We start from the raw sequence: 14,094 nt of genomic DNA, 5'->3' as shown, positions 1-14,094 counted from the left end.
CAGGTCTCTATTCTTACTCATCAACACATCAAATAAATACAAAAAGCACATACGAGATGCACTATGTGTCCGTCCAGGCTCTGGTGATTGAGATGGCATAAGCCTGTTTCATTACAGTAGAAAACCGGGCCTGACCAACTCATCACTACAAAACACATAAGGATGAAGCAGGGCTCCCTGATGTGTCTAGTTTCTCTTGGGAGCCCTGAATTTTTAGTTCAAGCCTGGAACTGTGCCATTGCCATAGAGACATCTTTCCTGGACATGGTGTCATTAACACTGTGCAGTTAGCTACTGGACATTTCCTATAGTTCCCAAGGGAACTCCTGCCACCTACTAGTTGAGAAGAACACAAGCCACACTGAACAAAAAAAAACAATGATCTGAATTGCTCCACTGTCAGGATATTGTCTCCTAGAGAAGGATTTCAGCTGGGAGGTGGGGAGGAAGGAAGGAGGGAAGGGAAGGGGGACAAGAAAGAAAGGAAAAGTGAGTTCACAGGACTTGGGTCTACTGGCACACCCAATCACCGGCCAACCATAAACTTTCGTCTTGTCTTCAGCAAGATACCATCATAGTACACCTCAGTTTTTCTTCAAATATTCCCTACCCAGTATCTGGAGTCCAACACACAATGGCAGACATATGGCAGTCATGATGCTATGACATTCTGATCTCTCCCAGATTGCAACTGAGCATGCACACTTTGAATGATGTCGTTAAGGATTTCATTAGTGCTCTAAAGCATCTCCATGTCATTCTTCAACAGAACATAACAGACATTAGGAATACATACTTATTACTTTTATCTCTGTTTTTAGAGTGTAATCCAGGACAAAGACAGGACTTTTTTTTTTTTTTTTACCTTAATCTATGGGCTTCATAAGAGGGAAGCTTATTTGGCCACACAGTTTCTTGAACACATTTCTTTGCTTCATTGGTCTACACAAATATGTGATGAAGGATTCAGAATTCAAAAAATTAATTATGGTGACAGCAAAACCTATCTCCCATACTAAGTCATCAAAATAAAGGAAGCAGTACTTCACACATGGGATGCTTCCTTTGAATTCAGCCTGGTACAGAATGGAATGAAAGGGAACACCGGAATGAAAGAGGAGATGGCAAAATCAGTGAACCGGAAGTGGACACCATTCTAGGTGAAACCATAAAAATAAAGCGGGGGGGGTGTGTGTGTGTGTGTGATTTTTACCTTCTGTTCAAAGTTGGATATTTTTTTAACAAATTCTGCATTTACCTTGATGAAATTCTTAATCGTCTCAGAAATTTGATCTAAATTAACCAAAAAGACAAAAAGGCAATCTCTAAGATTCTTACCAAAACCAATAAAATCAAATTACCCACTGCATCAACAGCAAAGGTGTGTGATCTGGCACTATGAGTGCATATAACACTTGAGCATTACTGTGGTCCCTGAAGAAAGCATGTTTTAATTAGCAGCGTTAAATGTTGGAAACAAATATGAAAATAAGAACATTTCAGTGAGATCAATCTTTTGGGAAAAACACAGTAAAAGCTCTTAGCCTAATATCCTATCACTAAGCAACAATCTTCATAGAAAATATGAAGAGTTCAAATTGCTGTCATCATCAGTGGAGAAATGGAAAAAAATCAAGTATTCTATTTCTTTATATTCTGTCCTCCATTATCAAATAAATCAATGCAATTAATTTAAAAACAAAGGTCAACCCAAAAATAACGTAAGTTCTTCCAGGTTTTTCCCCACCTTCACCCCCCTAAACACCTTGAAAAATACTGAGAAATTAATTATTCTACATGTCACCTCTCTGGTACTCAGAGACCTCCAGTGTCTTTCTGCTGCCCATCAGAATCCACTCCATGAGAACCAGAGTGGGACGCTCAGGTGGACATGGTCTTGGAATCAAATACACTTGGGGAACAATCTCTGCTTTACCACCTAGTGGCCAGAGGCCCTGGCTAATTCTTCATCTGCCTAAGTCACAGGATGTTGAAGGGTCAAAATGCAAATGTCACCACCTGCATTACTAGTAACCACCACCGAGGAAATATTCACCTTATAAGTGGATATCACATGTAAAGTACCCAGAACAGGGCCCAGGACTCCAGAATCTTCTCACATGCATTTAATTCTATTATTCCACTCCAAATCGCAAACTGATCTTCAATCTGTACAGTGGGAGAGCTCTACTGTTCAGAGGTCCCTTTACTATACCACCAAAACTGTATTCTCATTTCAACATCAGCATTTGAGGACCTACTATGTACCAGGTTCTTAATCATCATTGTCCCCAAAGCCCATAAACCATTCACTACCCCCATTTTCATCCTGTCCACTTCCACTCACTCTCTACCGGCCTTAGTCTCTCTCCCCTCAAGATGCATAATACATGCTTTTTAAAGCACCCTTGTGACACACATTTTGCCTGGCAATATTTGGCTTCTTCTCTAAGCCTCGAGCTTCCTGACTGGCTCAGAGGGTGAGCCTGTACCTTTCCCCGAACAACCAGGTCATGCCAACATACTCCTGCCAGATTTGATACTCATATCACATCATCACTGGCTTCTTAAACATTTCAAGCCAGAGGAAAATTCATCTGATTCTCCCTAATTGTGCAGTCTGTTCTTCCACCTGGTCACCTGTCTCAATTGGTAGCAACTCAACCTGTGTTGTCACCAGGGCTGCAAACCAGAAAAAGCAACTGGGAAGAGTTAAGGGGCTAACGAGACGAGATAAGTCAATGTATTTAATTCTTGCTGGATTACAAACCACATCAAACAGCTGTATTAAGAAAAGATTATCAGGAAAACAGAACACTGAAATCTTACCTTCAAATACTTGAGTCTTTACTGAAGAGGGAGAAACAAAATAGAATTTTGGAAAAAGTGTTTTTAATAAAAATATACTTCATGACAAAACAGTCAAAATCATCAAAACAAGACTCTACCAAGTAAGTACTAGGGTGATTAATGAATTTAGTAAAGTTTCAGGATACAAAATTAGTACACAGAGATCTGTTGCATTTGTATACACTCCTAATGAAATTGCAGAAAGAGAATTAAGAAAAAAAATTGTTTACAATTACCCCAAAAAGTTTAAAACACTTAGCAATAAACTTAACCAAGGAGGTGAAACACCTGTACTCTGAAAGCCATCCAACACTGATGAAAGGAACTGAAGATGACAGAAACAAATTCATGAGCAAATTCCATGTTAATCAACTGGGAGAACCAAGATTAAAATGTCCATACTACCTAAAGGAACCCACAGTTTTAATTCAATCCCTATCAAAATATCAATACCAGTTTTCACTTAACCAGAACAAAGAATCCAAAAATTTCTATGGAACAGAAAAGATCCTGAGTGGCCAAAGCAATCTTGAAAAAGAAGAACAAAACTGAAGGTAACAAAATTCCAGATTTCAAGATATACTACAGCACTGTTGTAATCAAAACAATATGGTCTGGCACAAAAATGAACACACAGATCAATGAACAAAACAGACAGTCCGGAAATAACCCCATTCTTGTATGGTGAATTCATCCATGACAAAGGAGATCAGAAATGCACAGGCGCCTGGGTGACTCAGTGGGTTAAAGCCTCTGCCTTTGGCTCAGGTCATGATCCCAGGATTCTGGGATTGAGCCCCACATTAGGCTCTCTGCTCAGTGGGGAGCCTGCTTCCTCCTCTCTCTCTCTGCCTACCTTTCTGCCTACTTGTGATCTCTATCTGTCAAATAAATAAATAAAAATAAAAAAAAAGAAATGCACAATGGGGAAAAGATCTGTCTCTTCAACAAATGATGTGGGAAAACTGGACAGCCACCCACAAACATACTTCCTTACACCAGGTACAAGAAAGACTCAAAACACACTAAAGATCTACATGTGAGACCTGAAGCCATAAAATTCCTGAAAGAATATAGGCTGTCATTTCTTTAACATCAGCCATGGAAACAGTTTTCTAGGAAGGCCTCCTCTGGCAAGGGACACAAAACCAAAATTAATACACTGGGATTACAATGAAATATAAACTTCTGCTCAGTGAAGAAAACTACCAACAAAACACAAAGAGAACATATGGAATGTTAGAAGATGCTCGCAAATGATGTGTCTGATAAGAAGTTAATATCCAAAATATATATAGAATTTATATAATGCCACATCCAAAAAAAAAAACAAACCCAAATGATCCAATTGAAAAATAAACAGAGGACATGAAGAGACTTTTCTCTATAAAGAGATAAAGATGGGCAACAGACACATGAAAGGGTGCTTACTATCACTAATCATGGGGGAAATTCAAAGCAAAATAACAATGACAGAGCATCTCACACATGTCAAAACAGGTAGAAGAAAAACCCTAAGAAATCACAAGTGTTGAGGACTGGAGCAAAAGGTACCCTCATGCACTGTTGGTGAGAGTCCAAACTGGTGCAGCCACTGTGGAAAACATGATGTGGGTTCCTCACAAAACTTGTAAATACCATAGGATCCAGTAATCTACCCGAGGTCAATGAAAATGCTCATTTAAGAAGAGAGATGCACCCCTACCTTAAATGAAGCATTATTACCACAGACAAGATAGGGAAGCAACCCAAGTATCTATCCACATATCAATGGATAAATACTCAGCCATAAAAAATGTATGCGATCTTGCCACTGGCAACATGGATAGATCTAGAAGATATAATGCTAACTGAAAGAAGTCACTCAGAGAAAGACATAACATATGATTTCACTCATATCTGGAATTTAATAAAGAAAAAAGATGAATCAAAACAGACTCTTAAATACAGAGAACAAGCTGATGGTTCACAGAGGAGAGGTGGGAAGGGGGATGGGTGAAAAGGTGAAGGGGATTAGGAGGACGCTGATGGTGATGGGCACAAGACTCGTGTATACAATGGATGAATCATTATATTGCACAACTGACACTAATAGAACACTGTTACTTATACAAGAATAAAAATATTTCAAAAAGGGGACGCCTGGGTGGCTCAGTGGGTTAAGCCGCTGCCTTTGGCTCAGACCATGATCCCAGAGTCCTGGGATCGAGTCCCACATCGGGCTCCTTGCTCAGTGGGGAGCCTGCTTCTCTCTCTGCCTCTGCCTGCCACTCTGCCTGCTTGTGCTCTCTTTCTCTCTGACAAATAAATAAACAAAATCTTTAAAAAAAATATTTCAAAAAGAATACTGTCACGACAACAGATTTGTTGATTTTGTTATCATAGAATGAAAATGTGATATATCAAGTTTCTGAAATCATGAATCAATTGGGAAAATGGCGGTGTTGTCATAAAATTGCTCCTATCCAGATATATAATTGAGTAACTATAGCAGGTCTGTGAGGTATACGCCGTTATACCCCCCCACCTTGCCACAAATGATTATGCCCGCTTGCATCTTCTTCAGGAAATTACGTTAATCCCACATGCAAAATTTCTCTATGTATGAATTCAAATGTGCAAACCTTAAAACTGTATACCTAGTAAATACCTCTTCTCAAAATCAGTGAATTGAGGGGATATTCTTATGTCTAAAATATACCTATATTTACTATACACACACAAATAAACTATCAAATGAAATACACTCTGATGAAATGAAATCATATTGATACAAATACATTCCTTATTTTTAAGATTTTATTTATATGACAGACAGAGATCACAAGTAGGGAGAGAGGTAGGCAGAGAGAGAGGAGGAAGCAGGCTCCCTGCTGAGCAGAGAACCCGATGTGAGGCTCGATCCCAGGACCCTGGGATCATGACCTGAGCTGAAGGCAGAGGCTTTAACCCACTGAGCCACCCAGACACCCCTACATTCCTTTTTTATATGACTGGTCAATGTGGGAAGAAATTTTCACCCGTGTGGGGAAAGTTAATAATAACCTACAACAACAAATGCTGATGTTATAAAAAGCTACATTCTCCGTAGAGGGCCTGTCTTCTTTCTTACAACAAGCCACAGAAAGGAGCCTTGACAGTATTAAGATTTAGAAAGATATATAAATATATTATGTGAATTAGAAAATAAGCAAAACAGAAAAGTGAGGAAATTGGAAATATATCAATCAGTAGACACTAGCATCATTTTTAACATACTAAAAAATACCATCATGTTTTTTCTTCTGAAAGAGATTTTAAAACTCTGCTTGGTACAATATTCACCATATTTAGAACTTGTCTTGATAATTTCTTTTTTTATTTTAAAAGATTTTTTTTGTCAGAGCGAGAGAAAGACCACACGCAGACAGAGCAGCAGGCAGAGCAGGCAGAGGGAGGAACAGGCTCCCTGCTGAGCAAGGAGTCCAATGCGAGACTTAATCCCAGAACCCTGGGATCATGACCCAAGCAGAAGGCAGCTGCTTAACCAACTGATCCACCCAGGCGTGCTAATAATTTTTTTAAAAAAAGGTTTATTTTCTTAATTTAGAGAGAGACAGAAATAGAGCACAAGCTGGAGGAGCACAAGCACTAGGGCTCCTAATGAGAGGGAAGCTGACACAGGGCTCAATCCCAGGACCCTGAGCTCATGACCTGAGCTAAAATCAAGAGTCAGATGGTTAACTCACTGAACCACCCAGGGGTGCCCCACCCCGACTTGGAGTTTTGAGGGTAAGTTTTCCCCTAGATTTCAAGCTCCACACCCTGTGTCTGAGCTCTGCAAGCTTTACTTGGGATCCATTAAAGGTCTTTTTTTTTTTTAATCGTCTCTGAGTGTCCTTTTTTGGCCTTCAGGTGTGATTCAGACTCTTCCTGAAGGAACTGTGCTAGTGGTCTAATTCCTACTTGGAATGGGACTGCCCCTAATGGAACTGGGATAGGCTTCAATCTCAGTCCTTTGAAAAGCAGACTTTTCTAGTGGGATCTGTGCCAGTTGGAATGGTGTAGGCTCTGGTCCTATTCACCTTTGCAACTGAACTCTTCCCTTTGGGACTCTGCCTGATGCAACTGCACTAGCCTTCAGTCTCTGGTATGTTTGGGACTGAACTGTTCCCTCTGAAACTGAGCTGGCCTTTGGTCTGATTCCTTCTGGACACAGGCTGTCCCTGAAACACTCCTAAGAAATGGAATCCCAGCCATCAAAGTGTTTTGAGAGCTCCATCCTGAGGGCAAAACTAGGTATATGTACATGTGCGTGTGCGCGCGCGCACACACACACACACCTGGAATATTACTCAGCCATCAAAAAATGAAATCATACCATCTGCAACAATCTGGATGGAACTAGAGGGTATTATGCTAAGCAAAATAAGTCAATCGGACAATGAATTTCCGTATGATTTTCACTCATTTGTGGAATTTAAGAAACAAAACAGGATCATGGGGAAAGGAGGAAAAGATAAAATAAGATGAAATCAGAGAGTGAGACAAACCACAGGAGGCTCATAACTATAGGAAACAAACTGAGGGTTGCTGGAGGGGAGATGGATGGAGGCAGGGGATAGGATAACTGGGTGATGGGCATTAAGGGGCCATAGGATTTAAAGAGCATGGGGTGTTATATGCAACTGATGAATCAGTGAACTCTACTTCTGAAACTAACAATACACTATATATTTATTAATTGAATTTAAATATAAGAAAATTAAACTCAGGGGCACCTGAGTGGCTCAGTGGGTTATGCCTCTGCTTTCGGCTCAGGTCATGGTCTCAGGGTCCAGGGATTGAGCCCCACATTGGGTTCTCTGCTCAGCAGGGAGCCTGCTTCCCCTCTCTCTCTGCCTACCTCTCTGCCTACCTGTGATCTCTGTCAAATAAATAAATAAAAATTTTTAAAAAGATAATTAAATTTAAAAAATAAAAATAAGAGAGGAAGCAAGAGAGAGAGAGAGAGAGAAGAGAGGAAGCAAGAAGGTGGAGGAGTAGGAAACTGAAGTAGCTTTAGGTCCCAGAAGTTCAGCTAAGTAGTTATCAAACCATTCTGAACACCTACAAACTCAACAGGAGACAGAAGAGAAGAAGAACAGCAATTCTAGGAACAGAAAATGGACCACTTTCTGGAAGGTAGGCCGTGCAAAGAAGTGAATCCGAAGTGATGGGAAGATAAATGGGGGGCAGGGGAGGGGGCCTCCCACCAGACAACAGAACACAAAAACAGAACTTTTAGAAGTCTGCTCCACTGAGGGATGTCACTCCAGAGGCTAAGCAGGGCTGGAGCCCTCACAGGAACAGTGTGGTCTCAGGACCTACAGGGTCACAGAAAGACCAGGCGTGTCTCAGTGTGGCAGAGCTGCCAGGCATCCGAGCGGGGAAGCCAGCTACAGAGACGGAGGCGAGGTGGGGGATCTCAGCTCAGGGTTATCTTAAACCATGATCCAAGGCACAGTCGGGCCACTGCTCTGGGAGCAGGAACCCCAAAAGTGGCAGATCTGGGGGGACCCACCCCTTCATCCTCCAGGAGGAGTGGCACAGGAGCACACAGCAGGAATCTGCTGGGTTTGGAGACTCCAAACAGGGCTGTGCGCCAGAGGCAGAAATGCTCGGTCACAGACCAGGTGAGCATAGAGTGAGGCCAGAAACCAGTGAGAGGGGAGGGGCTGACAGCTATTCTCTGAGGGCAAACTGAGGAGTGGAACCCCAAGCTCTCAGCTCCTCCAGGCCAGAGATTGGGAGGCCACCATTTTCATTCTTGTCTTCCAAAGCTCTACAGAAAGCATTCAGGGAACAAAAGCTATCAAGAGGAAACCCAAGCAGATTACTTAGCCTGGCCCCTGGCAAGGGCGGTGCAAATCCGCCTGCAGCAAACACATTTGAGAATCACTGCAACACGCCCCTCCCCCAGAAGATCAGCAAGAACATCCAGCTTAGACCAAGTTCACTGATCAATGAGAACTGTGGAACTCCAGAGCTAGGGGAAAGCAACACACAGAATTCATGGCTTTTTTCCCATGATCTTTTAGACTTACAAATTTAAATTTTTTTTCTCAGAGTCCACAGTCTCTCATGGTTTGTCTCCCACTCCAAAGGACTAACTGAGGGTTTTGGACGGGAGGGGAGGGGAGTGGGAGGTTGGATGATCCTGGTGGTGGGTATTGTGGAGGGCACGTACTGCATTGAGCACTGGGTGTGGGGCATAAACAATGAATTCTGGAACACTGAAAAGAAATTTTTAAAATAAACAAAAATGTTTTAAAAAGTTAAAATTTGGGGGGGTGCCTGGGTGGCTAGGTGGGTTAAAGCCTCTGCCTTCAGCTCAGGTCATGATCTCAGGGTCCTGGGATCAAGCCCCACATCGGGCTCTCTGCTCAGCAGGGAGCCTGCTTCCTCCTCTCTCTCTGCCTGACTCTCTGCCTACTTGTGATCTCTGTCTGTCAAAATAAATAAAATTTTTTAAAAATGTTAAAATTTTTTAGGGGCGCCTGGTTGGCTCAGTGGGTTAAAGCCTCTGCCTTCGTCTCAAGTCATGATCCCAGAGTCCTGGGATTGAGCCCTGCATCAGTCTCTCTCCTCAGAGGTGAGCCTGCTTCCTCCTCTCTCTCTCTCTCTGCCTACTTGTCTGTCAAACAAATAAATAAAATATTTTTTAAGTTAAATTTTTTTAATTTTATTTCTTCTTATTCTGTATTTTAACTTCCTCTTTCTTCTTTTAATGTTTTTTAAACTATTTTATCTTCATCAAAACTTTTTAAAAAAAAATATTTTAAATTTTCATTGTCATAGTCATATTTTATCCCTTCACTGGATTTAACCTTATTTTTTGTATACATATAGGGTTTTTTATCTTTGAAATATTGGGATATAATTTCTTCTAATAGATCAAAATATACCCTAAATCTAGCTCCAGACTGATCACATTATCTCCTTTTTTTCTTTTTCCAACCAACTTATGAATTACTTTTTTAGAATCTTTTCTAATTTTCATCTTTAAAGTCATATTCCATCCCTTCATCATGTTTACCCTTATTTTTATATATATATGAGTTTTCTTCCTTTAAAATTTTGGGAGGTAGTTTCTTCTAAGAGACCAGAATACACACAAAATCAAGTGAGTGGCTCTGTTCTATTCACCAGTTTCATATATATATATATATATATATATATATATATATATATATATATATATATATTCCCCCCCCTTTATTCACCCCCCAGTTTCAGGTCTCTTGTGATTTAGTTAGCATATATTTTTCTGGGATCTTTGCCACTCTTTTAGTATTTTATTCTCTTATTCATATATTCTTATCTGGATAAAATGACAAGGGAGAAAAACTCAGTACAAGAAAAAGAACAAGAGGCAGTATGCATGGCTAGGGAACTAATCAATACTGACACTGGTAATATGTCAGATCTAGAGTTCAGAATGACGATTCTCAAGGTGCTAGCTGGGCTCAAAAAAGGCATGGAAGATATTAGAGACTCCCTCCCTGGAGAAATAAAAGAACTAAAATCTAACCAAGTTGAAATTTAAAAAGCTATTAATGAGGTGCAATCAAAAATGGAACCTCTTACTGCTAGGATAAGTGAGGCAGAAGAGAGAATTAGTGATATAGAAGACCAAATGATGGAGAATAAAGAAACTGAGAAAAAGGGAGACAAACAACTACTGGACCACGAGGGGAGAATTTGAGAGAGAAGTGATACCATAAGATGAAACAATATTAGAATAATTGGGGTCCCAGAAGAAGAAAGAGAGGGAGGGCAGAAGGTATACTGGAGCAAATTATAGTAGAGAATTTCCCTAATATGGCAAAGGGAGCAAGTATCAAAATCAAGGAGGCACAGAGAACACCCCTCAAAAAAATAGGTCCACACCCCATCATCTAACAGTAAAACTTACAAGTCTGAGTGACAAAGAGAAAAATCCTGAGAACAGCTCAGGAGAAGAGGACTGTAACATACAATGGTAGAAATATTAGACCGACAGCAGACTTATCCACAGAGACCTGGCAGGCCAGAAAAGACTGGCATGATATATTCAGAGCACTAAACTAGAAAAATATGTAGCCAAAAATACTACATCCAGCTAGGCTGTCATTGAAAATAGGAGAAATAAAAAGCTTCCAGGACAAACAAAAATTAAAAGAATTGGCAAACACCAAATCATTCCTACAAAGGAAATAATAAAAGGGGTCCTCAAAGGAAAGACAGAGCCTAAAAGTAATAGACCAGAAAGGAACAGAGACAATATACTGTGACAGTCACCTTACAGGCAATACAATGGCACAAAATTCATATCTTTCAATAGTTAGCCTGAATGTAAATGGGCTAAATGCCCCAGAGAAAACACACATGGTATCTGCATGGATAAAAAGCAAAACAAACAAATAAAAAAAAACAACAACAAGACCCATTGATATGCTGTCAACAAGAAACATATTTTGGCACCAAAGACACGTCCAGATTTAAAGTGAGGGGGTAGAAAACAATTTACCATGCTAATGGACATCAAAAGAAAGCTGGGGTGACAATCCTTAGATAAATTATATTTTAAGCCATGACTATAATAAGACATGAGGAAGGACACTATATCATATGTAAAGGGCCTATCCAACAAGAAGATCTAACAATTTTAAATATCTATGTCCATAACATGGGATCAGCCAATCATATAAACCAATTAATAACAAACTCAAAGAAACATATCAACAATAACACAATAATAGGGGACTTTAACAAACCCCTCACTGAAATGGACAGATCATCTAGGCAAAAGATTAGTGAGGAAATAAAGGCTTTAAATGACACACTGGACCAGATGGACATCACAGATACATTCAGAACATTCCATCCCAATGCAACAGAATACACTTTCTTCTTTAGTGCACATGGAACATTCTCCAGAATAGATCACACCCTGGGTCACAAATCATGTCTCCACTGACCAAAAGACTGGGATCATTCCCTGCATATTTTCAGACCACAATGTTCTGAAGCTAGAACTCAACCACAAGAGGAAAGTTGGAAAGAACTCAAATACATGGAGGCTAAAGAGCATCCAACTAAAGAATGAATGGGTCAACCAGGAAATTAAAGAAGAATTGAAAAAATTCATGGAAACAAATGAAAATGAAAACACAACTGTTCAAAATCTTTGGGACACAGCAAAGGCAGTCCTGAGAGAAAAGTATATAGTGATACAAGCCTTTCTCAAGAACCATGAAAGGTCTCAAATACACAGCCTAACCCTACACCTAAAGGAGTTGCAGAAAGAACAGCAAAGAAAGCCTAAATCCAGCAGGAAAAGAGAAATCATAAAGATCAGAGTAGGAATCAGTGAAATAGAAACCAAGGAACAGTAGAAGAATCGATGAAACTGGGAGCTGGTTCGTTGAAAGAATTAATAAGATTGATAAACTCCTGGCCAGAATAATTAAAAAGAAAAGAGAAAGGACCCAAATTAATAAAATCATGAATGAAGGAGGAGAGATCACAACCAACAACAAGGAAATACAAACAATTATAAGAACATATTATGAGCAACTCTATGCCAGCAAATTTGACAATCTGGAAGAAATGGATGCATTCCTAGAGATGTATAAACTAAAAAAACTGAACCAGGAAAAAAATAAAAAACCTGAACAGACCCATAACGAGTCAGGAGATCGAAGCAGTCATCAAAAATCTCCCAAAAAACAAGAGCCCACATCCAGATGGCTTCCCAGAGGAATTCTACCAAGCATTTAAAGAAGAATTAATACCTATTCTCCTGAAACTGTTCCAAAAAATAGAAATGGAAGGAAAACTATCAAACTCATTATATAAGGCCAGCAAACAAAACCCCATCAAAACAAACAAAGACCCCATCAAAAAGGAGAATTACAGACCAATATCCTTGATGAACACAGATGCAAAAATTCTCACCAAAAATAGCCAATATGATCCAACAGTACGTTAAAAACATTATTCACCACGACCAAGTGGGATTTATTCCTGGGCTGCAAGGATGGTTCAACATCTGCAAATCAATAATGTGATACCATACATTAATAAAAGAAAGAACAAGAACCACATGACACTGTCAATAGATGCTGAAAAAACTTTTGACAAAGGACAGCACCCTTTCTAGATCAAAACTCTTCACAGTGTAGGGATAGAGGGTACATCCTGCAAAACCATCAAAGCCATTTATGAAAAACCTGCAGCAAATATCATTCACAATGGGTAAAAACTGAGAGCTTTTCCCCAAAGGTCAGGAAAATAGCAAGGATGTCCACTATCACCACTGCTATTCAACATAGTACTAGAAGTCCTAGCCTTGACAATCAGACAACAAAACGAGATAAAAGGCATCTGAATAGGCAAAGAAGTCGAACTCCTACTCTTTGCAGATGATATGATACTTTATGTGAAAACCAAAAACACTCCACTCCAAAACTGCTAGAACTCAGACAGGAATTCAGTCAAGTGTTGGGATATAAAATCAATGCTCAGAAATCAGTTGCATTTCTACACAGCAACAGCAAGGCAGAAGAAAGAGAAATAAAGGAATCAATCCTATTTACAATTGCACCCAAAACCATAAGATACCTACAAATAAACCTAACCAAAGAGGGAAAATACCTATAGTCAGAAAACTATACAGTACTCATGAAAGGAGCTGAGGAAAACACAAAGAAATGGAAAGACGTTCCATGCCCATGGATTGGAAGAACAAATATTGTGAAAATGTCTATGCTACCCAAAGCAATCTCCACATTTAATGCCATCCCTATCAATATACCATCCATTTTTTTCAAAGAAATGGAACAAATAATCCTAAAATTTATATGGAACCAGAAAAGACCCTGAATAGCCAGAGGAATGGTGAAAAAGAAAACTAAACTTGGGGAGGAGACAAGATGGCGGGGAAGTAGGAGGAGGCGCCTTTTCAACCTGCACCCTAAAGTGAGCTGATTACCTACCAAAGAACTCCGATCACCCATGAAATCAGCCTGAGATCAGAATTATACACGTCTGGATCTCTACGGGGGCCAGAAGACGCCAGTGGGCAGGTAAAGTGGAGTGGGAACGTCGGACTGATATCGGAAGATAAACAAAAGGGGGAGGGAGCCACCAGAGGCGACCGACTGGAAAATAATACCCCAATACGAGAGCGCCCGGCATCTGGGGACCAGCATTAACTTGGAGTCTTGTTGAAAGCACTCA

The sequence above is a fragment of the Martes martes genome (assembly GCF_963455335.1).
Source record: "Martes martes genome assembly, chromosome: 18".
NCBI lineage: Eukaryota > Metazoa > Chordata > Mammalia > Carnivora > Mustelidae > Martes > Martes martes.
This window is presented reverse-complemented; position numbering follows the sequence as displayed.